This window comes from Anas platyrhynchos, chromosome 4, assembly GCF_047663525.1.
Source record: "Anas platyrhynchos isolate ZD024472 breed Pekin duck chromosome 4, IASCAAS_PekinDuck_T2T, whole genome shotgun sequence".
Taxonomy (NCBI): Eukaryota; Metazoa; Chordata; class Aves; order Anseriformes; family Anatidae; genus Anas; species Anas platyrhynchos.
This window is the reverse complement of record NC_092590.1, coordinates 1,808,450-1,834,713: the sequence shown is the minus strand read 5'-3', so window position 1 is coordinate 1,834,713 and position 26,264 is coordinate 1,808,450. Positions and strand designations below refer to the sequence as shown.

The following is a 26,264-nucleotide window of genomic DNA, read 5'->3' as shown; positions in this document are numbered from 1 at the left end:
AAGTGGAGTTGTTTAATGCAGATGTACATGGGTTTTTCCCCTAGGTCCATCACTAGCCATGTCTTTAAGTCTTTATTCCTTTTACAGCAAGTTTAGAAGGCAACAGTTGACTGTATGAGACTGATTTTATTAACTCTAACAGAGCTGTTGACAAAAGAATGAAGTGGAGATTAAATAAATGTCTCTGCAGTGTGCCTCAGGTCACACGGGAGATTATGATTAGAAGTGAATGTTAAATAAATAAATAAATAAAACTCCCTTCTAAAAATCTAACATTGTTCCAGCATTGTTTGCATGTTAAATGATTGACTAGGTGATTCAGACTGAAATGACACCCAGCAAAATACTAATTTTACAATCAAATTGTTTATGTAGGACCAGATTTGGGGGCATGACATCAAGAGATCTCATTCACCTGTGAAGAAAACTGAGAACAATGGAATTTAACTATTGTTTCATTTGATCTGTTGAAGAGGGTTTTTTCCATTGTATGAAATCTGTGGATGTATTTTCTAAGAAATTACTAATTAAATAGCACTTTGTTCCATGCATAGCCCCACTCAAATCATAAATTCAAATTTAAATACTCTTATTTCCGTGATGTGAGTTGCATTGAACTCTGTTTCAAGGGATGCATCAGGCCAGTTTATTATGTGCCATCTACTGAAAGGTACTTCAGAACATTTCACAAGGGATAGTTTGTAAAATGAGAGAGAAAGAGAGAATAAAGTGTTTTGGCCAGGTTTAAAAAGTGCATCCATAGTCAAGTCTGATATGGGGGGGGGGGAGGGAAATCACATTCCATATACTTGCAGGAAAACATCTTATGTTTTAAGATTGCAATATTTGATATTTTGCAGTACTACAGTCAAGAAAGGTAATTTATAGGACAAACTAACCACAGAAAGAGAATTGGCATAAAGTTTTCCAAAATTGTCAAGCAGTAAAGTTTTTACCATGTTATTAGAATGTAATTAAATATCCTAGGTAAAAGTTGTGAATCAGTTTTCTGAAATGCAAACTTAAAAAATAAGCAGCAACACTGCCTTCAAATAGGCAAGATAAAATAATGATAGTTTGTGGTATGCACACGAATACATGTACAAGCATGTTAATTACTTCTCTCTCTTAATTTGTTGGGTACAACAGACATTTGAATTAAATACACTCACTATCAGGGAAATAAAATCATTATCTTTGGTACTTACAGTCTTTAAAAACCAGGGCAGGGTCTCGATGAGGCAGAACTTGGGCAATTACAAGTTGCAGAGACTCCAAGGTTCTGTCCATCTCTGCTCTGCTTTTCCAGAAAGCAGCCACAAGCTGCCCTCATGCCTGAGTCAGGCAAGTCCTGTACCAACTCTGGATTCCTGAGGAATCTCCCCACGTCTCCCAATCAGGCATTGCCTCAAACCCCACGACCCTCAGCAGGGTCCACCTCCCCGGACTGCTTATCTTTGCTGTATGCTGAGCTAATTAGCTGCAAAGGCAGGCTGACAGGCGCATTCCTACTCCTTCCTTCTGTTAAACACACCCACCTACAGGCCAGGGAGAGAAGCTAATCACCAGAAAGAAGTTTGTTTCATCGGTTTATTGGCGATGTGCTGAGGCAAAGACCTCTCTGGTTCATACCAAATGAATAAAGAGACTCTCTTGCTCACCCAAACCCTCAAATTATGGAAAAGATTGCAAATATAAGGAAATACTTATGTAAAGCTATACTAAACGTGATAGCCTGAAAGCAGCATGCAGGCTCTTGTTTAAAAACAACAAATTCGATAAAAAGTATGGTGTTTTTTTTTTTTTCTTCCTGTAACTATGTAACTGGAGAAGAAGGATATTAATGGCAAATAGAAAATTAATCCGATTAGCAAAATTAAACTTGTGATATATTAGGTTAACCCAATTTGAATCTGGTTTCCTGAAAAGCAGTTTCCTTACTCCCTATACAATAAATGTATTAAAATACCAGTGAATTAAACTGTTTACATCTAAAAGGACCTGTGGGATATGCAGAGGTCTGAAGAGGCACTCCAATCAAGGCAAACACAGATGCAGTGGCAAAAGCTTGAAGCACGAATGTAAATACATTGCTGTCACACACATTTGTGTAAGAGTCATAAACTGTACAAAATAGTTGCTTTGTTCAGCTTACTTTTATTTCAATTCCAGTAAAGTCTTCTTTTTGATTTGGAAAAAATCCCAAAGTAAGGATGTGTGTTCTTTAATTACTGTACAGTCTTTCCCAAAGAAAAATTATTTTTTTCTTTTTTTCTTTTTAAAGATGCAGCAGTGGAAAACTGCTGGTCAACCTTTTATCTCCATCACTTGCAAGTTTCAGTACATACTGTTTCATTTATAGAGTGTGCATTGCACAAGGTGTATCTACTCTTTATCTTCATGTTTTGTTTACAAATTAATGAACTAACATTGTGTTTGTTTACTAAAACATTTAAAACCCATTTTGTTATTACCCGCACATTCCTTGCTAGGTGAATTCGCTAAGATAATCAATAATGCTATTGTCTTAACCTCTGCATTTTCCCAAGTTCACTCTAAGAGAACTCTAAACTTCATCCCATGTGTAAACTTTGTGGCGACCTTTGATGACTTCAGATATTTCAGGAATTCTGCTGCTTTGAAAAAAAAAAAAAAAAAAAAAAAAAAAAAGGCTTAATAAAGATATATTAAGCTGTAACTCCCTCACTTACTCTACTCTCTGAAAAGTCTCGTCTGGCAGAGTAAATGAAAATGATAACTTACAGCCATCCATTAGAATACCTTTAAAAGAGTTAATGGATGCTTTAAAGGAACATTTTGAAAATAAACAGCATGGATTTCCATCATTCCATCCTTTCTATTCTCATGGAGCACAATCAAACGGGACAGGCTTTGTATATTTTTGGAACCCATTACCAAGACAGACTTCAGGTCATGCACCAGAAAGAACTCACCCACTGTGAAAAGCTCTAAATCAGAAGCCAAAAAGTGTGTGCACATCTTATGCAAAGAGCTTCAACTGAAATCTTATTAAGCAGTCACTGAAACAACCCCTTAACAGATAAGAGTGTAGAAACATAAAAATATGTTTTTTCCCTTTACATTTAAAATGGAAATAAAATTAAATTCAATTAGGCTGCTTTTCTGCCCGTGCTAAAAAGAGCTATTTGCATCAGGAAACAGCCCTACATACCTTGATAACAATCACATTTAAGATTTAATTGGACTTCCTTACTTCTGTCACCAGACCTTCCTGCAGCTTTGATGCTAAAAGAAACACTTATCTATTACATCTCTGCTCCGGCCTGCCATGCTTTTAAGAATGTATACCGCTGCTAGCTAAGACTAGGTTTTTTATTGTAAGAGCAAAAAGACAGAAGTTGAAAACTTTCAAAGCAGAGCATGCTGCAAGACAGGACAGAGGCTGTAATTCTCAATAGACTAAAAGCTGATTTTCAGTTAGGGTAAAGTAGAATATAGATAGTATCAGGTGTGAGTAAAAAATCAACCTCAAATCCAAACTTCCTCATTTCCCCAGCCAAGTAAAAGATTTAAAACGTTGCAAACTATGGGTTGATGACAAGCTTTACCATGTCATACGTCTCTAGGAAGGCTCTTCACCTAAATCACAGATACATCAAGATACTTGTTTTTCTAGGTCTTCAGAGACCCAAAATAACATAAAAAAAACCATGGTAATATTTTTTAAAAAGAGAAGTTCAGAATGCTCACCACTTTATGTAAATTGTTAAATGAATTTGATTTATTGGTAACTGCACAGCCAAATTCAAAACCTGAGTGACTGCCAGATCTCTACAGCACTGATTTATTCCTTTTCTCTTATCTATAGATCTTTTCAAGATCTATACAAGATCCTGGAGTGAAAGGAAAAACAAGTAAGAATTGCTTGGTTCAAAGAATGTACATTATCATGTTGTTTGATGATCCTTGTACAGGTTCAAAAGAAATTTTAGAGTGTTAAAAGCTATCAGTTTTTATTTCCTTTTGATTTTTAATTAAATCAAACAAATATCTGTTTGTAACCTGAGGGTAGAATTTCACATTTAAATTTTATGTTGTAGGAACAAAGGAAAATTTTTAAAGAGGAATCCTCTGCACATCAGAAGATTCTTAATCTATACAAAAACTGTAAAATTGACCTAAAACAAGATACTGTTGGAAATACTGTACTTAAATGATCGTACCTAGTACTACTAATTTATTTTAAATCACAGTCGATATTTTTAACTAGGAACACAAAATAAAATCATGCAAACAAAACCAGAGGAACCAGCATGATGTTTATTAGTTTCCAAAAATACACGGTATCGTTAAGAACTTTTTCCTCCACTGTATAAAAGGATGCTTGGTTATTAGGTAACTGTTTTAGCTGTATGTACTGTGAGTTTTCTCATGTTCGGTGGCAGCTATGATAAATTATCCCCAGAAACTAGCTGCATCCAAGCTTGACTTAATGTTGTGCATATTTTCTCGACGTTGTTTGGTATAAACGTTTGCCTCTCCTTTCTGTAGTCGTCGCCTCAGAGCAGACTTCTGCTGTTTTGTCAGCTGACGTTTTATCTTCCTTTTCACCAGTTCCTACAAATAAATAAACAATTCAGTATCAGAAGTTTTTGAACATCATTTAGTACTAACATTACCATAATGATACTGTATTCTCAGTACTAACATGAACATGTGGTAGTGAACCTGTCGAGAAGACCACCATGCGCTGAGCAGCTGGTGATCCACACCAGGGTTAACTCGAGTTTGCCCAGGCCTGCCCTGTGCTGTGCTGCCCATACTGTGTGGCCCCAGAACCCCCTGTGGGGCTGCACAAATCCCTTGGCCTGGGGCAAACTCAGCCAGCTTCTTGGGACAGAGGAGCCTGCAGGCAGCTTCCGCCTGGTTCCAGTGATTACCACTGCTCTGTGGTCTTGCCTTTATCTAACAGAGCAGAAAGAAGTTATAATAAGAACTTCACCTCTTCTCAACAGCAGAAATTGAGCAAGCAGAGTTGTTTCTTTGTAAGAAAATCATGTAATTATCTCAACTGAGTGAAAGGGGAGAACCTCTGCTACAGACAAGGTCTACAGTATAGCTATGTGGTTTGGAGTCAGGGTCAGGGCTCTAGCATTTGAAGGGGTGTACGATCACCTGTGCTATTTTTTTTTTCTTTTAGCGTTAGCTCTAATAAAAAGCATCTTAGGTGATATCTTGCAGAGTTTAGGTGCCTTTCATTCAGGAATCATAATGAACCAGTACTTTTCAGTGCAAAACATATGCCTTCAGCAAAAATGATAATGTCCTGTGCTTGGAGATTTGACAAACATCTTGTAAGTAGAAAAAGGACCAAGAGAGTTTGCTCCAGCACAAGGAGAGATCTCCTTGTCCTTATCACAACCCATGAATATTTTTTACATCATCATGTTTTCTCCCCCTTTTTCCACCTGAGGACAGGGCTAAGAGAAGCATGGAGGAGCTGAGGTACCTGCTGGTGCAAAATTACCCCACAATCTAGTAACATTTCTTTTGCATTTACCCCAATTTCTCTTGCCTTGTTTTTTGTTTATGATACTGTCAGCACATTAAGTAGTAAGTTGGTAGTTAAGTCAGGAACCAGAAAGAATTCTTTTGGCACTGTTTAAAAACTGCTGTGACTAATACAACTAAATTATGCAAATACAAGGTAGTAAATAAATCCAGGTACCCAATGCTGATTTCAGTAAGAATGCTGTAGTAATTACATAGTATTCACCTGAATAGTAGTTTCCTAAGCTTTACCACATGCAGGTTGACTATCAAAAATGTGAATAAAAAGAGTAGTATAAGATCTGTCTTTCTTTCCTCGGAAGCTTAGCAGAACTCAGTATTTAAACAAGAGCATTTTGGAAATTAAATCTGTGAATGCTCTTTAAAAATATTCCAGAAGAAATTCCTGAGGAAAGCTGGTAAGAACTAGTTTAAACTGGGCCACTGATGTTTTTCTTCTGTCAGTAAGACAATTGTCATCCTCTGCTTTTTATAGGCAGAGCTCTGAAAGAAGGCTTCTCTACTTCTCCCACTTCAGTGGACAGATGACTTCCTTCACAGTTCATACAAGGCTCGCTAGAAGAAACTTTGCAATACAAATACCAGATATTTTCACTATGCAAAAATGTAAATTCACAAAATACTACTGCTCAACCACAGCATGCAAGTCTCACTAGTCTCTCCATCATCCTAAGCCTGACTGTAAGCAAAATGAATAAACAAATCTATCATTTATTATTTAAATTTTTGCATAGTTTGCATTATTTCCTATAATTAAATTGCAGCAGTCCCTACAAAGATTTGTACAAGCACAACAAGACATTTTATTTTGTCTGGAATAGCTTATTGTCTGTAACTCATAAGGCTTTCTTTTTGGCACAGTCACCCAGCTATGACTGCACCTACTGCTATTACTGCTATTGTTTATACATGCCCATATGAATTCCTTCTGTGTGTTTAATCTGGAAACCTGCTTATGTTTTAATGTGTTTCTTCATTGAGAAAGCTATATAAACAACAGAGAAGTGCTAGAAGCAGTAACAGGCATTGGCTCTAAGCAGCTCAGTGGGTCTTACTGCAGTGCCTTTTGTGTTTTTAGTTTTGCAATCACGTTCTGATGTTACAAATAGCTCATCATGCATATCCTTTCTTTAGTTCTAGTATTCAAAAGTTCAAATAAGATTTAACAATGGGCAGAAACATTTTACTTAGCGTAAGAGCATATAAATGGAAAGATTACACAAAGTAAATTGACACAGGATGTTTATGTGGCTGAATCTCTTGAAAGCTGCTTCTGCTTTTATCTTTCTTTTAGAACAGAATATTAGGTACTTAAATGCCATTTGAATATTTTAACAAGTTCGATGTGTCTGCCTACAGAAAAAACATGTGTTCGCTAAACAATCAGGAAGGTTTCTACAGTGAGTGACCACTGCTACCACCTACTGGTGTACAGAAATATAATTTCAAATAGGGATCTATAGGCGATTCCAAAAGAAATCCTACACATTTACGTTAGCAAACTGAAAGGGAAAAAATATGTATCGCATGGATCAGAAGCCAGGCGATTCCTAGCATTTATCCTAGCTCTTCTTTACTTCATTTCATAATTCAAGGCTAATTCTTTTTCTCCTTAATAAGGCACAAGGCCATGTCCTACAGTAAGAACAGGGATGACTAACAAAAGTCTCTCTTTCCTTCACACGAAGTCCTGTAAAAGTCTTACACAACTTGCAAACATGCTGTTCCCTAACACATTTATTTATGCATAAAACTGGCCTTTCTTCCATTTAAAATTTAGACACACTCTTTAAAATGTGATAGAGGTAGCCATACTGGATAGTATACTGAGTAGGGATGAAGAAAGATGTAAAATTCTGCCACAAAGTATTGATTTATGTAATGCTGAAAGTCAAATTCATATTGCCAAAGACACCATGACTACAATGAATTCATATCTATGTTTCAGAAATGTGGTAAGAGATGTGTTAAAAAGACAGATGAAAAAAGGCCAAGTTAAATCTTTACTCACGCATGCAAATTTAAAATACAAAAACATTAATTATGGGCAACAGAATTGATTTCTAGCAACAGAAATGAAATTAAAGTTGCTAATGCCGGAGTAGAGCTTTTGTGAAAGAGCAAAGAACAACACATGAAGTACAGCACTGGATATAATTCACTTGTAAACATGTAGAAAGCATCAGACCTATTTTCTGTGAACATGGAACTACAAACCAAAGATGTACATAGTAGTAATCACTTAAAGACAGTTACTGCTAACTACGTATTTGTAAAAATATCTTCAACAGCTACGTCCTAAGATGGTATCAGAGTAAACTAGACAGTAGCAGTAATAATTACCGGTGGAATGGTTGAACAGCTCCCAACACTGCTGGCTGACGTACTTTTAGTTCTTGTTCTGTGCTCCGCAATATGAACCATACTGTCTTCATTTCTAAAATATGTAAATTAATGTTTTATTCCATTCAGTGAGCATCATGTTTCAGTCGGTTTTTTGATATACAATCAAAAGTGCTAGCAGAACATTTGAGTACTACAGAAAGAACATTTACATTTGAAATATTAACACTAGTTCAAAAAACACATTTTATGACAGGAAGGATTATAGTGCAATAGCCACATACATACTACACAAAGTAGTGTAAGAAAAAGAAGCTTCAGAACACTAAAAAGATTAATTCAGATTCTGTACATTGCCTAGGCGTAGAATTTCATGAAAAAGGAAAAATTCAAAAAGAAAACAGGGTATATGAACTTTATATATGCATTCAGGTACATGGGGAGCTTGCAAACTAATAGTTTGAATTTTATATAAGAAGGGGTTAGCTTAAAGGTAAGAAGGAATTTCCAAGTGTGTCAGTAAAGGCATTAAAAGCCACATGGTATGACGTTCAGTAAAATATATTTGAATAATATATTCCAAAGAGCTTGTTCTTGCTAATTTCAGCCGAATGAGGGGCAGAGGCTGAGAAAGAGCACTCTAATTATAAACTCACTTGTCAAAGCTACTTAGCAGCAGCAGCGTTTTAATATAAAAAAAAACTTTTACTCACATTATTACTAGAAATAAAGAAAAAAGAAGAAAATTTCACCACACCACTAGACAGTAAATATAAGTATTTACCTGTAAGGTCTCAATTCCTTATTTAAAGTTGACAAGTCAACCAGATCAGGGCATTCATCGTCCTTACCACTGCTGCCCTCTGTCTGATTTTCAGCAGCATTGTCAGGTATTCTTTTGTGCTCAGAAAAACCAAGTGCACAACTCTCTGCATCTTCACTGGACTTCGAAAGCACAGACTGCCCTTCAACCTTTTCTAAGGCTGAACTCAACTCTGACATACTCAGTCCTTGTGAATTTTCACTACTTTCTGTGGCTTCAGCATCTTCACTGTGATAACAAGTCTTCAGAGGTTCTGCTTTCAGAAACCACTTCATATATGAAGTCTGCATTGTTTTCTTTATCTTGGCTGAGGAAGTTGGCGTTACTTTCAGCATCTTCTACAAATTCCCTCTCCTCTGTTGTATGATCATCCTCATCAGAGCACTCTGGGAAAAGCAGCTCATCATCTTCCTGCATTTCCTTTGTATAACCACTGGCAGCAATCTCTATGTCAAGAGAACTCTCTCTCCTGAAAGAAATAGAAGTGAGCTTTCTTTTAATATATCAAATCATTATGCTGTATTTTGGATTAAAAATACTATCCAGTTAGACTATAATTACCATGCTATTAACAAAAAGAGTATACTCCATTGGAACATAGGTAACATATTACAGTGCAGGGCTTTGGGTAGTTAGCAGAATGTAGCCTGACAGAACCAGACTTTCATACAAGATGATTCCATCTTCATAATCAGCACTTACTGAAAGCAAGCAATTTGATTTTAACAAATATAATACTTAAATTATGCTTGTGCAAACAGAACGATGAAGGACATGTTGACACACACACAGACAATTCCCCTTTGAGAAAGGGCTCAGAGTGATATAAAACCCTTTTAACTGAATCAGCTTTGCTCTTAAAATATGTGAGAAAATTGTTTGCTTTTCAAAAGGGACAAGCTACAGTAGGAAAATTTTGAAGATAATATTTGAAGAGGCGGTCACCACATGTACTAGCATTTTGAAAATTAAATTTAAAATTAAAAACTAAGTTAATACTTGATCCCCCAGGACTGTTAAATATGGTTTTAAGAGTCAGAGAAACTAATTCTGCGTCACCGTAACATTTACGGCATTTGGATGTATCTCCTTCCCCTAGCTGCAAGAGGTAAGACAAAGGAGACAGCAGATTTTAAGACGTGCTTCAGTTTTTGGAAACCACTTTTAGTAACTGCCAGTGAAGAAAGTATGGATCCTTTTTACTGTAAGAATGACAAAAATATTTCAAATTGGCTCTTTTTCCCCCTGTTCACTTCTAAAATCATCTCTCAGAGGCATCCATTTTTCTCAGAAAACCAACGTAACTACCATAACATGGGGGAATTACGAGTCAGCTGGCATTTTTTACCTGATATCTTGGAATGATGGGAAGAGCTCACTCTCATAGTTGAAGCATTTCTTAAAAAACTCCTTAATGCAGTTAACATCCCTGTCAAAATACCTGTTTAAAAAATACAGAATTGTAAAAATGCAATAATCAAGGAAATAAAGTCTACTGGTATGACAAACTTTTACTCTACTTTCTTGCCTTTTATTTGAATATTAATAACCATCAGTGACTCGAAGTGAGAAAGTACACGTGTAGGTATACATACATAAATGCAGATTATTTCTATTCATTTCTTAATTGAAAGAAATAATATTAACTGAGAAGCAATTAATTACACATTTATCCTAAGGAGATTTCTACTCATTCATGAAACAAATTGCATTTGTAATGTATGGTGAAAACAGTAGAAAAAGAATTTGAAGCAGGCTTATGAAAACAAATCATGGTTGACTATTTGTTGTTATCAGCACTTAACTGGTTTATTTTGCATACATCATTTGTACGTACCATTCAGCATTTGGATGTGATGTTGATATCATCTGAGGGAAATCAATCATAGTGACATGATCATCATTATCCAGTATGAGATTAAATTCATTGAAATCCCCATGAATCAAACCATGATTGCCAAGTTTTACAATTAGATCCATTAATTCACTGTAGACAGCAGCAGGGTCTTCGATGTGGTGTACTTGGCATCTGGAAAGTTAAATAAAAAAGAAAATATCCTGAACCCTGAAGGAATTAATTTAAAAATATAGACAAGGCATATGAGTTACATCTGAGAGAATGACAGGGTCACAATTTGAGTCGTAAGGGATCTCCAGAGGTTACTAGTCCAATACTCTGCTCATAGCTATGTCAATTCTGAGATTAGATGAGACTAATCAGAGCTCTACCAATGCGGGCTTGAAAGTTTCCAGGGATGGAAACATACTGTGCAATCTCCACCACACTGCCCTCATGGGGAGAAAGCTTCTCCTATCTCCAGGTTAAATCCCTCGTTTTAACTAAAGCCCTTTGTCTCTTGTACTCCTATCAAACACGATGGTTATGCTGCCTAATTTAAACAATGGATCAGCGAATTTTTATGTCTGGATTGTTTTAGGTAACTTAGGTCTTCTTGTATTCAAATGCCATTCAAATGTCTCACAAAAAAGTGTTTTCAAGACTAAGCTGGGGATAAGGCAAAGCCAAAAAAAAAAAAAAAAAAAAAGCTTAAAGCACTCCAGAATATACTCCAGCATAAACTCCAGAATAAAAGCAAAGTATATGTTTTGCCCCAAAAGTGCGCAGAATAGACATCACCTTATTTTTACAAGCAGAATAAATAGGCAGCTGTCTTATTATACCAGGAGCTGTCAAGAAGCCGTCATTTACAGCTAATTTGTGATATATTTTGCCCTGAATGCAACACTGTAGTGTTATGAGAACATATCAGTTGCACATACAAACAAAACACAATGGAATTCAAGCAGCTCTGTAATAGGCTGCTGTTGAATATTTTCATATTAACAGCAAAATTAATTGGTGACATTTCTTATAGCCAGAGGTCTGTATCATAAAATATATCATTTGTTCTTTGAATTTGGAAGTCATCTAAACTGGTATCTTCTGAGATGCTGATCACCTGAAATAATTTCTCATCTAGTACAGCATCTCCTTCAGGAAATGCTTAGTTAAAATTGCAGAACTGGGATAGCATGGTAAGCCTCACCTGCAATGCCCACATGTAACTTTAAAGCTTTCTGTCTACAGGACAGATGTGGAACTGTTTAACAAAGGCGGGGAAACGGGATAGAATAAAGTCTTCAAAGGCACTTCTTCAATGTAACTCTTCAACTGTATACTTTGGGATTAATTACACTGAACCTTTGTTACTGTACATTATACAGAGTATCAAATAGCTATTTTGCATTCTGCTATGGAAACAAAACAAGCCATTCATTCACATACAAAATTCAACATTTTTTCATGTTTCTGGATGTTGAAAAACTGAAGAAAAGTAATCTTCCTTGAGCAAAAAACAGCGTTCAATGCACACAAATACATAAAATAAAAAATAAAACAAACAAAAAACAAACACCCCCAAAAAAAATCAACACAGAAGTTCTACAATGGCAACTGTACAAGTTGTAATCCTACCTGAATCTTTACCACAACATGGATCATGAACTGGAGCTCAGAACGTGGAGGATACACAACTCAATACTGAATATTTGATATACTGAATATATCAATATTGAATATCATTGAATAGATAACATATAGAACATAAAATTTCTGTGTAGAAAATGGTTGTAGCACTAACCTCTGTATCACATTGCTCCTCTGATGTATTCCGTACTTAAAAAAAAAAAAAAAGTCTATTTCCACCAGTCTTTTTGGACAAAGAGAGTATGTTTTTAGTTTTCCTTCTCTCACCAATTTCTCCAAATATAATGAAGCAGAACCCTAGCCGTTCTGGGCCTGACTTTATTCATGCTTTATTCAGCATGATCAGAACTGACTCACACGATAAGGAAAAACGTCATCCCTGCTGTCTTACTGAACCTATCGTTGCTAGGGTTTCTGTAAAACAGACTTCAAGCTTCCAAACTTATTAAGGGTAGCCATCAAGGAGTTCCATAATAACTGCATGCCTGTTGTAGTCTACAGGTTTTGGAACAGGAAATCCTCTGTCATACAAAGCCTGGAAAGAGACAACATATTGAAAAAATAAAAGATAACCATTAAGAAAACATTACATACCTGACAAACTACAACTATAAGATAAGCAGTTAAGCACCATTGCGGAAGCAGCATCCTACACATTATTCAACTGCTAACTGTAAAAGTCAAATCATGTGCTTAAGGAGGAAGAGCAATCTGAACTTTCACTACTAACTATGCTTCTGTATTTTCCAGAGTTTAGTTATCCTGCAGGTGGCAGGAAAACACAACGGGATAGAAAAACAGCAGAATCGTATCTGGTCTGTTAGCTTAAGAAACCACCAGCAGATAATTGGGAATAGGGTGTTAGAAAAAGGTTCAACAGTTCTTGTAAATACAGTTTGGCCTGGTCAGGTAATCCACACTCAGTCTCAGTAAGGCAAAAGTTTCTTCTTAAATATTAATATCCAGTATTACACTACATTAAAGATTAACTAAAGGTAGGCCATAGTATTTTGTAGCTCTGTTAGCTTGCTCTAACCATATTTACCAAATCATTCACTTGATTCACAGAATGGCTCAGGTTGGAAGGAACCTTAAAGACCACCTGGTTCCACCCCTTCTGCCATGGGCAGGGACACCTCCACTAGACCAGGCTGCTGAAAGCCCCATCCATCCTGGCCTTGAACACCTCCAGGGATGGGGCATCCACAGCTTCTCTGGGCAGCCTATGCCAGTGCCTCACCATCTTGAGCACAGAATTTCCTCCTAGTATCTAATCTCAATCTACCATTATTTTAATTTAAAACTGTTACTCCTTGTCCTATCACAACACTCCCTGAAAGAGTCCCTCCCCAGCTTACCAGTAGGCCCCCTTAAGTACTGCAGGCTGCTATTAGCATTCCCTTAAGCCTTCTCTTCTCCAAGCTAAATAACCCTGACTCTCAGCTTTTCTTCACAGGAGAGGTGCTTCACCCCTCTGATCACCTTTTGTGGTCCTCCTCTGGGCCCACTCTAACAGCTCCACATACTTCTTGTGCTGGGGGCCCCAAACCTGGATGCAGCACTCCAAGTGGGGCCTCACAAGGGCAGAGCAGAGGGAGACATTCACCTCTCTCCACCTGCTGGCCACTCCTCTGTTGATGCAGCTCAGGAGGCTGCTGGCCTTCAGGGATGCAAACAAATACTTCTGGCTTATGTCAAGCTTTTCATCCACCAGAACATCCAAGTCCTTCTCTGCAGGGCTGCTCTCAGTGTGCTCTCCTCCCAGTTTGAAACTCATCGCTTACAGACCTAACAAATACTCTGTAATTATGTTTGTGGAAGTGATCCAAATTGACAAGACTAAAATACTAGTAGATACTTCACGAATTTTCCCTAGCATATAGTCTTTCCTAAGACAAGGTTAAGTGAAATGGCAATAGTTTATTCACTGCCTTTATTAAGACTCAGATGACTGGACAGCTTCACCTGAAATTTTATGGAAATTGCTTCAGTTCCATACGACTTCCATGGCAAAGTTTGATTTTGTCACTTGAAAGTATACAAAATGCATCAGCACTGTCATTCTCTGAAATGTATACTTTAAGTCCACTAAAAAAAAACAAATAAAAAGCATACATCCTAACATATACTGCAAATATGAAGTGATGAGAAGATAATCTGAGAAGTACATTCCAGACTATTACATCGTTGTTAATATGGTGCAAACAACCACCTACCTTCATGTAGGCAAACTCTTTCATTGCTGCTAGCCGGGATAAATACAGCCATGACATTTTGTGCCTGTGCTTATGGTAGTCACGCTTATTTTTCAGGCTGCGAAAGGAAGTTCTTCCAAGCCTGTGCAATTTCATTGCAAACTGCTGCTCGTCTTCATTTGCAACAATATAAATATCTAGGAGAAAAAACAGCAGCACAGATCTGAGAAATAAATGGTATCTGACAGGTATATAATGCAACAGTGCAGTGAGAAATCGGTTACTTGACTTCTTGTAACTGCTATTTCTGGAATAGCAAAGTCTACTACACTTCTTTTAACAGAAAAGACAACCAAATTTGTATATTATGTATTACAAATCTGAACAAGAACAAGTCATTGGTGAAGAGATTATGCTGCTCCACTAGTAGAATATCATAGAATCATTACGGTTGGAAAAGACCTCCAAGATCATCTGGTTGAACCATCCATCTGATCTGAAACATATTTCAGACTAGGGGATAAGAAGTAACTTAATGGCACACTAGAAAAGACTTCTCCTGACTGGACAGAAAACTCAAGGTACCTCTTACTTTAAAACAGTGTTAGCAATTGGCTATGTTTCATTTTTACCATTTGTCCCCAATAATCCTCTTTTTTTTTTTTGTCATTTTTTAATGACAAAAGACATGCTGTGCCAAATTACAATCAACATATGAGCATGAGAAACCAAGATAGCACTCCAATAGTTTGGACTGTATATTACTTTTTTTTTTTTTTAGGTGGGATGAAACATTTGATGTTAATCTTTTTGACAGAAGGCTTCAAAATTCTTTGCAAGTCACAAGACAACTGTCACCTGTTTGCAAAATACCTTTTAAGGAACCATCCAAGAATTGTACAAAATGGTCAAAGTGGAACAACACTTGTGAAAAAAATCAGATGTAGTCAAGACTCACACAGAACTTGAAGTGACCATAAATTTTGGTGTTTGACAGATTAACTGATATGACTATCCAAAGGTAAATTCACCAAGTTTCCAACAAATTAACAAAAATACAGACCCATTTCTTCTAAAAAAAAAATTATATACTGAAAACACTTTTTTAAATTACCTGATTCTTTGCCAACACCCATCTGGTTTCCAACAGAACTGATGACTTGCCGGGAAGACAGAGTTCTCAAGGCAAGGTAATCATATCCTGCATTAGTTAACCGATAGCCCTGGACAGCTAGGAAAAAATAAATTACACAACATTTCATTCCATATTATGCATGTGTTTCTTTTAAAAGAAGTTTCATTTTGGTCTCTCTTTTTTTTTTTTCCTGCTTATGGTACACAACACTCAAATAGTATTTTCACTGTTGGCTAGTATCAACCCAACTTGACAGTAAGTTTAAATTCGTGCAAGCCTTTTGAAAACTAACTGGATAAAAAGCAGACATTTTGTTAGCCCCTTGGTAACGCAGGCAGTGACAATGGTTCAAATTGCATAGGATTACTTTGAAAGATGATTACTTAGGAGACACGGCAAGGATTCAGGATTGTTTCAAAGACCTAAACCAAACCTTAATGGTCTGAAAAACGGAGACAAAAAGGAGATGAATTTCATGAAGACTCCCACATTGTGCTTGCAAAGCCAGATGCAAGTGCAAGACTAAAGGAAATCCAACGCTACTAACAGAATGGGACAGAATAAATACTACTTTAGTGATCGTTCCTGACCGGCTGAAGGTATAAGGCTTTTGCAGTCCGCTCCAGTTTGTCTGCTGTAAGACTGTAACACATTTGGGCTGATCCCTATGTGAACTTAAATACTACCTTAGCTAACAATTATTTATTTTATCCACGAATTTGGACGAACGAATCCATGAATTTCAGAAATCACCAACACCATTTGTTGCTGAAGGAGTTCACATTCCCCAGCTAGCCCCATGGCGAGACGGGGCTCACAAACGCCCCGGACACCCGAATGACCAAGCTACCGCACTTCTGTGGCGCTGAAGAACCGGGAGAAGGCTCCCAGCGCAGGCCCCACACTCACTTTTGGTCCGCTCGTAGGCCAGGAGCTTGTGCTTGGCCAGCTCCCGCAGCACCTTGTTGCAGCCGCCGTGCTTCAGGCTGGCGATGGGCGCCACCAGGCTGCCAGGCACGATCTCGTGGTTCTTCATGCCCATCTCCACCTGCCGGGGGGCGAGAGGGAACGGTCGGCGGCATCAGCGGGGAGGGGACGGGAGGGGAGGGGGGGAGCTGCGCCTTCCCTTCCCTTCCCTTCCCTTCCCTTCCCTTCCCTTCCCTTTTCCCTTCCCCTGTCCCCGTCCCGTCCCGTCTCACCGCGGTGAGCACCCTGAACTGCTGCCCGCTGAGGTACCGCAGCACGGCCACGTTCAGCTTCCCCATGGCGGCCGCGCCCGCACCCCCCTCACAGGCCTGGCCGGCCTCACGCGGACGCACCGCGCATGCGCACGCCCCCCTCTCCCCTACCTCGCCCTACCGGCGGAGCCTGTTTTGGGTCCTGGCAGCTACATAGAGACGCGTGTCCTCCGAAGTATCTTCGCATACCGAGCCGGTAGCAAAGTCACTTACAACTCAAAATAGAGACAAAACAAGCCTCTACGAATCGAGACAGAATAAGCCTTAAGGTGATGGCTTAACTCCTCGCTTTACTCTAAAAGAGTTAATGGGGTTGCGTGTGTATCTGCCCAGACCGATCCAGTGGGAACACCACCCACGGCACCAGACACCCAGAGCGCTGCCCCCGGCTGCAACTGCGCATGCGCGGCCACCGCCCATGGCCATGAGGGGGTGGGGGGGGGTGGAGGCTCCCAGTGCGCATGCGCCTGGCAGCCCCGCTCGGTGCGCACGCAGAGGGCAGTGGGGCGGGGCGGGGCGGTTCCAGACCCGGGGGTTGGGGGTTCGAGTCCCGGGGTGGACACGTTTCTTCGCCGTGACACCCCGTTATTGCCATAACTAATACCGGGGCCCAAAGAGGCAGAAATACAGCTGCAGCCATCCCATCCGTGTGTGGTTAGGTAGCAATACCTGGGAACAAATCATGTCTAACCTGCGGTGTGATGTTGCTCACGGAGGCTGGTTTTCCATTATATGTTATCACGGTTACCTCTGTCTGCACCGGTTAACGCGAAAACGCCCAGCAATGTTTCTCAGGCGCTCAAATTTTGCTCGAATTTTGCAAATGTTAGCTGACAGAGCTGCAGCTCGCGAACCGCTGCCTCTGGGGGGCGGCAGTGTTTTAGAGATGAAACTGAAGTGTTTTTTGGTGGTGGTTCCTTCCCCCTCCGTCCTGCAAGATGGCATGGCAGAGAAATTATTTTCTGGTTTCTCATGTAGGTCCTCGTGTAGTCCTTCTTATAAGCTGCCTATATGGACTAGTCTATAAAGTATTTCTGCTAGAAACATGAGGAATATGTGACTGCAACGTGAGTATCCAAATGAGGTAACTCCATGCAAAAAAAGGGGATGTTAACTCCCTGTATAATCAGCTAATTAAGAGGCGGGCTGTTTCAATATATGCATAATATAGTGGACAGTAAGGCTATCCAGAATTTAATTCTTGGCTCTTAAGGCATCTGGAAAGTTGAATTTGTGAAATCAGATCTTAAATTTCAGCATGAACAGACGAACAGTTCAAACAAACAAAAAAGCAAAAAACAAAATGTGATCTTAAAGTCAGAAGTTTAACCATGAAACTTCTCTAGAAGTCTGTACTGATGTAACTGTTAATAAGCACTGTAAAAAATACTGTTATTTTTGACTGGTCAGTATACTTCTAAGGACCTGGCTGACATCATGAAGAATACACATAAGTACATTCAATTTTTTGTATTTTTAAGCATTATAGGTTTCACCCATTTTATATGCATGCATGTGTATGTGTATGTACATGAATGATCATTGTGGTGTCAGAAAAAACTCAGTGTTTATAAAGTTTTTCTAATGAATAGCAGAATCCATGCCAAGTGTACAAATGCTGCACATTTGTTGCAGGAAGCACGGCCGAAAGCACGACAGACACACAGTAGAGTCAGATCATGCTCCATTTTATTGCCCGAATAGCCTAACTTTTATAGAGAACTTAACAGGGGTGGACAGTGTTTCACACAAGATTATTGGTCAAAAGCACTCAGACAAACAACTGCAAGAAAACAACCCCACCTGCGAGAAAACAACCCCCTTGTGATTAGCAGTCACATAGACCTTGTCCTTGAAGCCAGCTACTGGTAACAATATTTTTCTGAATCCCTCAATTGGGCGATGTGGGAACACTGTCATGGGAACTTCTCATAGTTGCCCTGGTAGCTTGGTTTGCTCAGCTACAGCAAGCCATGGGATTTTTGCTGTTTCAAGAAATCCCTCAACAATTCCCCCTTCTTCTTTTGAGCAAACCAAGCCCGACACAGCAGTTTTACAAGTGACTCTATAGCTGTACTTACAACACACAACGATGATTACCACCACCATAAACCAAATCCTTAATCCCCTTGTGACTAAACCCAGCAACCATCTACACCTTGTTTCAAACAAGTCAGTGAACCATTGATTGAAAGGATTGATACCATACTGAATCTTTCTCATATGCTCTTTCAGGAAAGTAATGGATTTGTGAATTGGCTCATTATGATCAGAAAGGTTTAAACAGTACATTCCCTTAAAGTCCTCACACCCATTCCTTTGAGCCAAAAGCAAGATGTCAATAGCAGCTTGACCCTGTCCTGTAAAAGCAGATGTCGCAGACTATTTTGATCTGGTAACATCTCCTCAAGTATCTCTGTCGTGGCATAGGCTTGCCTCTCGGCCCAGCATTCCAATTTTTCTAAGTTGTTACGTGCGGCTGCAGATGCCACTCCAGGCACTGAAATTGCTAATGCCGCTCTAGCTGCAACCCCACACAATTCAACATTATCATTGCAATCCGATGCAAGCAATGCCCATTTATGTCTGGTGATCTCACGCAACTGTAGCAAGCTAGGAGCAAATACAATGAGTTTATCTAAGTAACATGGACATCTGATAGCATTTGCAGGGATGCCTTGCCAGGCCCCATCCCCACAAATCACAAGCACATCAGGAGGTAAGGCCAAAGCCGTACAATTGTTCCAAACACTGTAGTTGTTACCCCTTGTCTCCATGCTACAAACCCCTAAACCCTGCTTAGCAGCGTCATTGTAATCACAGGTGTTATTTGTGTTTTTGTACCAGTATGGCCCTTTCCCGGTTCCTGTAGCAGGATTCACCTGATAGCCACGGCTACGTTCACATTTGTAGCCACCTTTCAGGTTGATACAGATTTGACTACAGATACCAGGGTTTTGACATTCATCAATATCTCCACAGTTTCTCTTGTCTACAAACTCAAACCCAGCTGGACAGTCACATTCATGTATGTTGCATTCCTTCAGGGGCTCATCACCCCAGTCCTTGCAGTCTCTCTGCTGGTTACACACTTTATTGATATCTATGCATTCTCCACTTCTGCACTTGAATTTGCCAGGTCCTGAGCACTGAATAACATCGTTACAGTTTGCTTCATCAGTGCCATCCAGACAGTCTCTCACACCACTGCACTGCCTTCTTCCGTGGACACAGTTCCCATCTTCACATCTGAACTGGTCTGGCCTGCAGGTCTGAGAAGGGCAGTTAATTTCATCACTTCCATCCTTGCAATCAGGATCTCTGTTACAGTCTTTTTCACCATCACATTTCCAGGACACCAGGATACACTGGGTTGACTGAGGACCACAGCTGATTTCATTTACCTGGCATGTTCTCATATAACACAGATCAGCAATCTCATCAGACCCATTTTCACAGTCCGGATCCCCATCACACTGCCATCTGTTTGGCACACACTGACCACTGTTGCACACAAAGTCAGATTCAGCACACGTCTTCTTCACACAAGCACTCTCATCACTGCCATCTGAGCAGTCTTCACATTTTGCTCTAGCACTGTCGGCAGCAGTGCACAAGCAGGTGAGGGCGAGCAGCAGGCAGAATGCCCCACAGCGCGGCAGTGCCTGCCGCCGCCCTGCACCTATGTCACTTATACTACTCCTATTACCCGTGCTGTCAGTGTCAGTGGCATCCTCCTGGTACCGTTTCTGTCTTTGCCGCCCCTTACTCTCCCCCTTTTCTTTTTGCCACTGACCATTCACCACAAATGGATGAGACACATTATTACTAGTTAGGAAAGAGAGTGTAACGTCTGCTATACGGCTGCAGGCAGTGCCAGCTGCAATCCTAGAAGCTGTTTGTGAACGAGCCTGCTGGTGGTCATTTGGCAGTGTAATCCGCGTCTCTGCACTCCTGCCCTGCAATAGAGCTAAATCGTTATTAATAGTCCGTAGAATGAGGCAACCCCACGGAATGTTATCCAGAAACATAGTTATAACACCGATCTGGGGACGAATAGTCTTTTTTGCATTGCAAGATAAACCTCTTATAAAAAGAATGCCAAAGAGAAGCAGCACAGCCGCCGCTGCCTCCATGGTTACGTCAGACAGGCTGCAGGGTCCTGATGTCCGCCCCTCTGCTCTGTGCCGACTCGCCACACGGTGAGGGTCGGCTGCCGTTGTCCACTGACGCCTCTGGTCTCCCGTAGCAACTCGATCTCGGATGTCCCGCATCGCACCGTGATCACGTCAATTTCCCGCGGCCCTCCGCAATTCCACGTCCCGCCGCGACTCCGTTTCCCGCGGCCCTCCGCAACTCCACGTCTCGCCGCAAAACCCCGTGTCCCACCGTTTTCCGCGTCTCTCAGCGGGAGTACCGCGTCTCACCGTGAGGCCTGTGTACCGTGTTTCCGGGCCGGTGTCCGGTCTGCTGAAGCGCCGGTCGGATGGGCGCTCCGAAGTCCCGACGGCGCGGCGAGATCGCGGCGCCGCTGGTCCCGGCGCCGCCGGTCCCGGCGCCGCTGGTCTCCTGGTCTACCTGCGTTCGGATGTGCCGGCGCCGCTGGTGTCCCGCTGCGCTGCGATGTTTGCCCCGGCGCCGCTGCGATGTCCGTGCTCGGCTGCGATGTCCTGCTCCAGTGCGATGTCTGTTCAGGTCCTGTTCAGGTCTCAGCCTGTTCGGGCGCCATATGTTGCAGGAAGCACGGCCGAAAGCACGACAGACACACAGTAGAGTCAGATCATGCTCCATTTTATTGCCCGAACAGCCTAACTTTTATAGAGAACTTAACAGGGGTGGACAGTGTTTCACACAAGATTATTGGTCAAAAGCACTCAGACAAACAACTGCAAGAAAACAACCCCACCTGCAAGAAAACAACCCCCTTGTGATTAGCAGTCACATAGACCTTGTCCTTGAAGCCAGCTACTGGTAACAATATTTTTCTGAATCCCTCAATTGGGCGATGTGGGAACACTGTCATGGGAACTTCTCATAGTTGCCCTGGTAGCTTGGTTTGCTCAGCTACAGCAAGCCATGGGATTTTTGCTGTTTCAAGAAATCCCTCAACACACATTCTCTTCTGCAAGGAGTTTTATAAATCCCCAAAAGCTGTAGGTTAGTGTAAGGTTTGAACAGTGCAGTTCATATAGTGGGCTCTTTCATAGTAGTTTTAGGAAACTACTGTTCTCAAGATAGATATGAATGCTTAGCAGTTTTATTGCTTCAGGTGTTCCATTTCAAATGAAAATTAGTAATAAACCTAAAGGGAATAGATTGTGGGAGAGTTAAAGTTTATAGTTTAGGTAATTGCTACGGTGTGTGAATTAGTAAAAAAAAAAAAAAAAAAAAAAAAAAAAAGTAATTGCTGTATGTATAAAGAGCCCACAGTGGTGGCTCTATGTTACCTACATGTTTATATCTGGAATTTTAGATCAGCATTTGGCACTTGTCAAGTGTTTAGTCACTTCATGAGCCTTAGTTGGTGGTCAGACAGCTCCGTTTGCATTGGAGTTGAGGCTTGTCTGATATGTGTGAGGTCTAGCTGGGGTCTATTCCCCCATCGTAGCTGAAAACAGCCTCCAAAAGGCTGTAAAGCAGGGTAGTGGATATTTTTAGAGTGGATAACATGGGAACCTTTCAGCTTTAATTCAGTGATACAGAATATTTAACACTTAAGTCTTTCCTAAAATACTTACTAATTCAGCTTTTCAGATTCTTTTATTTGTTAAAAACTATAGGGCTTGCAAAGCACACCATTATTTTAATGCTCATGTTGAGCAGTATGTAAAGCTTAGTGCTCGTGCAGTACATTAGTGAGGTTTCTTTCCACACATGCAGGCTTCTCAGCTCTGCCTCATCGTGGTGGTACTGCTCTCATTAGTAGGGATAAACATAAAGTCTGAAAGGTTGGCTCGTTTGCTAAGCTAGTTAAGTTTCTTATGTTTGGTGAGAGACTTCCAACAAGTTCTATACACGGTAGTGTGTTTTTTAGACATTAAACATTTAACATTAAAGGCAGGTAACAGCCCCTTCCTGCAGACTGAGTGGTGCTAACTTAAGGTGTGTGGCAGTCAGAGGTGGGTACAAGTTGATGCCATGTGGTAAAATTGTATACATGTATATGCCATTGGCAGTTCTTCTGACTGGTTACTAAGGTTCTGTAAGCCAAATTCTATAATCATCAATCATCTGTTGTTTGCATATGTCTTAAGGAGGGCAGTCATTTTTCTTTGTCATTGTGATAACTGCTTAGTTCTCAAAAAAGGAAGGAAAGACAGAGAGCTTTATTATTATTATTATTACTATTATTATTATTATTTGAATTTGAATTGCTGTCCAGCCAGAGACATGGGTGCAGAGGGAGTTTGTCTGTCAGATGCCATTTAGAGAGCTCTGGTACATAAATTAGAGTGGAGAGATCAGAATGAGCCTCGATACTACTTCATTTATTTGATCACAGTGTGGGGAGAATTGAGACTTTGAAGCCAGTTTCTATGTGTTCAGATGGAGAATAAAACCATGAGAAGAAAAAGAGTAGAGCTCTCTCCTGGGCATAGAAAACTGGCAGGCTGTGACAAAGCGAGAGCTCTCAAAACCTTCCTATCAAACCTCAAACTTGGACCTGTCATTTTCTGGATAGCCAGTTTCCTGCCAGCCCACCTATTAGGTCATTAGAGATTGGAGGTATGTCCCTTCTAGGCCCTGGGTAGACTACCAGAGGGGCAGTGTCTAGCATCAAATGAACCTAGCTGCTCATTTTTGAAGTAGTAAGGACCTAGTGTCAGAAACTGGTTTTGTTATTTGAGCCAGGTTCTACTGACTGCATATGATTGACTCCAAGCCTGGACAGATATTTTCTCCACTTGAATACGTCTTTTACCAGAGCATAACAATCAATTAACAATCAATTAACAATCGACCTCATCGCAGTCTACAACTTCCTAGTAAGGGGGTGTCGAGAGGCAGGAGACCTTTTCTCCATTAACACCAGTGACAGGACCCGCGGGAACGGGGTTAAGCTGAGGCAGGGGAAGTTTAGGCTTGACATCAGGAGGGGGTTCTTCACAGAGAGGGTGGTTGCACACTGGAACAGGCTCCCCAGGGAAGTGGTCACTGCACCGAGCCTGATTGAATTTAAGAAGAGATTGGACTGTGCACTTAGTCACATGGTCTGAACTTTTGGGTAGACCTGTGCGGTGTCAAGAGTTGGACTTGATGATCCTTAAGGGTCCCTTCCAACTCAGGATATTCTATGATTCTATGATTCTATGAATTTACGCTGACATACTTCTCAATTTTTATGTTTTTCCACCTGTAGATTGCATCTCACTGTAGGTTGCATTTTAGTCTCCTAATTTATTCCCTGATTTTTATTTTTATTTTTGTACCACCTCATTAGTGAACGTAGAAGAAAATGCATACTAGCTGGGCTGCATCCGGAAGTGCAAACCAAAGTGCTATAGAGAGCATGAATGTAGGAAAAACACACTTTATTGTCTTAATGAAGAAAAATAAGCTTTAAACTGACTTTAAATATGTCATAAGACTTCATGGTATTAGAAAACATGCTAAAACAGGCTGAAAAAACTATTATGAATCTCTCGTTTTCCAATACATTCTTAGACCAAATCCTTTGAGATTCAGAGCTATTGTCCTCACTTTAATGTGACCTTCTTTAATGCAACCTTATAATACCTTGAATATACATCTCTATGAGCCTGTGATAATATTAAACAATCATAAAGTCAATTGTTTTATAACTATTACATTATGAATTCTTTGTGTTTGTGGTACACTGAAAATTTGTTCATTGATCTTTTGCTTAATTCTACAGATACTTTTCTTACTACAGCCTGCATACAGAATGTTCTTTAAATGAGCACAGAATGTGCTTCAGGTAATTTAAAGGCTTCCTGGCTATCTTAAAAATTATATTGATTTTCACCTTGAATATTCACCTGTCCTTTATTTTTAGAGATATACAGGGAATGTGGGAGGGGAAGTGCGCCTTTTCCCCTTTTTTTTTTGTCACTCAGCACAAGGACAGTTATTGCCCAGCAATAACAGTATGTTCCATTTAGAGTCCAAAGCACTAATATCATTACTTTTTCTCTAGCTTTGATGTAAAAAAGATCCTGATTGTGGTTACAGAATCATAATCCTTCAGTATTTATTTTGAGGAGCTGTGAAGCCAACTTTTAACTGCCTTTGTATTCTACAGCTTTTTGTTTACAGCCTTTCTTCCTCTCTTTTTTCAATCTTATTTTTAGAAAAAATAGAATAATGTTGCTGATAAGAGAAATGTAGCAGTCTTTCAGGCAAGTAAGAATAACCAGTATTAAACAAAAGGTAGAAAATCAGAAAACTATTGGCTAAAAGCTGCTATCTTGAAATGAGACTTGTTTGTTTTCAATAAGTAATTTTCTTATTTCTCTTCAAGAATGAAAGATTCTCAGTGAAAGCTAGTAGTTAAAATTAATATCCACTTGATGTGAAAATGGAACAAACATCAGAAGGACCAAGCATTTTGCTTGGCTAAAGAAACTGCAGTTCTCAAGGTAGGATAATAATTCTAAGTGAAAAATTTTCGTTTTTAAATACTTTTAATATTTCACTTTTAGAATTTGCATTTGCTTTCAAAAAGCAAATGTGGTTGGATTAGAAGGGTGTAAACTTGTACGTTCTCGTTTATTTTTAAAAGTGTTAACTTATGATTTTTTTATTTTTATTTTTGAACAGAGGAGGAATTTATCTATGTTGGGAATTTGTTAATAGATAATTGATGTATACAATGGATATGCATATACCATTTGGATTTTTTTTCTACTGTAGCTTCACGCAATTTTTGGCATTGTAATCTTTCAAGATGTCAATGCTTCTTTATACATTTCATGCGCTTATATGTAAAGTATGTTTAAATAAGCCACTGTTTTCAGTAGATCCTGCTTTTTCAGTGAAACTCTCGTTTTGAATATTGTGGTTGTCAGAATTCTGAAGCAGCAATGCAATAAAAGAAGTTGTATAAGATCTTTTATATACAGAAACCTAGATGTACACTTTGCATATATGTACAAGTGCTTTTCTCTGGTTACAGTGTTTGCAGTCTAGTGCTAGTAATCTTTACTATGAAAGGACTTTCTATTTTTAATCCTTTAGATAATTTTTCTTTATAAAGAAATATAATTAAAAGTGACTTTATTGCGAACAGTTTTGAAGTGCTGAAATTACACATGCTGCCTATTTTTCAAAGCCTGTTACTGCTAATGAGTTTTTTATCATTATTCTGCAAAGAATGGTGATGTTATGAATTGGTATGTTATATTGTCAACAAGCATTGTTTTTGAAGAAAAGGTTTGAAGATATTCAAAACTATCACTGTTGCAACAAATCTATTGCTTTCTTTTAAATAGTTGCGCCATCCATTACAGTCCTTTGAATTCTGACAGTA

The 26,264-nt window shown here is 39.6% G+C and overlaps 1 long non-coding RNA gene and 1 pseudogene across 1 annotated transcript; one reads left to right on the top strand and one right to left on the bottom strand.

Moving 5' to 3' along the window:
* Positions 1-4,277: 4,277 nt before the first annotated feature.
* On the bottom strand, positions 4,278-16,871 carry LOC140002385 (serine/threonine-protein kinase RIO2-like; annotated as a pseudogene).
* Positions 16,872-17,334: 463 nt separating this feature from the next.
* Positions 17,335-25,500, top strand: LOC140002384 (uncharacterized). The gene is made up of 4 exons (XR_011808755.1): positions 17,335-17,433; positions 17,753-17,841; positions 24,651-24,713; positions 25,257-25,500. It is a non-coding gene; the product is annotated as an uncharacterized lncRNA (long non-coding RNA).
* The last annotated feature ends 764 nt before the right edge of the window (positions 25,501-26,264 follow it).